Here is a 1,234-nt window from a genome sequence, read left to right on the forward strand (position 1 = left end):
AAACCCCCCCCCCCCCCCAAAAAAAAAAGAAGAAAACCCACACACCCAACACCCACCCACCCACACTTGTATCCATCAAAGCAATTATAAATTGACCAGAGAAAAGGGCGTGAGAAATCAGCCTCATTTCTAATTCTCAATCAAGTATAAACCTGAATTCTGCCTAAAAGTGCCCATTTTATCCACACCAGCGAGCAAGGAATCGCAACAAGAGACGGAAATAGCAAATAAAAATAAAACCCAATTCAAAATTAATCAATCCCTTTTAACAAAACTCAAATCAGGTTCTGCCAGGAATTAACTTTAATATTATTATCCTCAAAGGAACCATGAGACGAAATAAAAATATGAAAAGGAAAGAAAACCGCTTTCCATATTAAACATAGATATTCAATCCAAATATCAACCCAAAAAAATCTAATATTCCCATTTGGCTTAATAACCATCAAAGCAACCCAATCAAACACAAGCAACAATGAAAACAAACAAGCCAACCCCATTTCAGGTTTCCAACAAATAACCCAAAGACAAATCGCAAAAGTAAAAACACATCAAAATATCAAGAGACACCCAGTTGAGAATTTGTAAGCTTTTTGTTGTGTCTTTACATATGTAATCAAATTCAGACAAAACATTGAGACCATGAATTGGAGACAGAAAGCAAAAAAGTAAATCAATTTAAACAAAAAAAATTGACACACGAGGACTCCGGATTACCCGGATTTGGAAAACGAGGAGAAAAGGAGGAGCCTTGTTCGCATCGGTGTAAAGCATAAATGGTCTCGGTTTTCTCTATTTATATTCGTGAGTTCACAATATTTTCTTGTTTTTAGTGAGTTTTGAAAATAATTGAGCTGTTGTTCTTTCTCTAGATAAAAATTTAAAAAAAAATAAAATTGATCTAGTTAAGAAATAATAATTATTCAAGTCTCTGTCTCTCTCTCTCTCTCTATATATATATATATATATTGGTTTTGTTTTTAGGGTAACTATAGATCAGTCCCCAAATTATATAGCTACTAACAGATCAGACACTAATATTCAAAATCTTGCGAACACTGGAACCTTTGCTCGCTTTAACATGTTTGAATTCCCCGTCAATTTGTTTCTATAAAATAATAAAAATTAATACAATATAATCTATTTATTCACATTTGTAATAATACAGTTACATATTATATTTCAAGTTCTCTTTGGAAAGTATTATATTTTCAAGGAGAAACCCTAAATCTAT

General features: G+C 32.3%; 1 protein-coding gene across 1 annotated transcript in view; it reads right to left on the minus strand.

The window, feature by feature from the left end:
- The window catches only part of LOC105111585 (E3 ubiquitin-protein ligase SINAT2), a 4,582-nt gene extending 3,714 nt beyond the window's left edge, over positions 1 to 868 (minus strand). Inside the window, exon 1 of the mRNA XM_011006987.1 lies at positions 718 to 868. The gene's annotated coding sequence lies outside the window, so the exon portion shown is untranslated. The remainder of the gene's footprint in view (positions 1 to 717) is intronic.
- Between the last annotated feature and the right edge of the window lie 366 nt (positions 869 to 1,234).

The sequence above is a fragment of the Populus euphratica genome, unplaced genomic scaffold (genome assembly GCF_000495115.2).
Source record: "Populus euphratica unplaced genomic scaffold, PopEup_1.0 scaffold484.1, whole genome shotgun sequence".
In the NCBI taxonomy this organism is placed as follows: Eukaryota; Viridiplantae; Streptophyta; class Magnoliopsida; order Malpighiales; family Salicaceae; genus Populus; species Populus euphratica.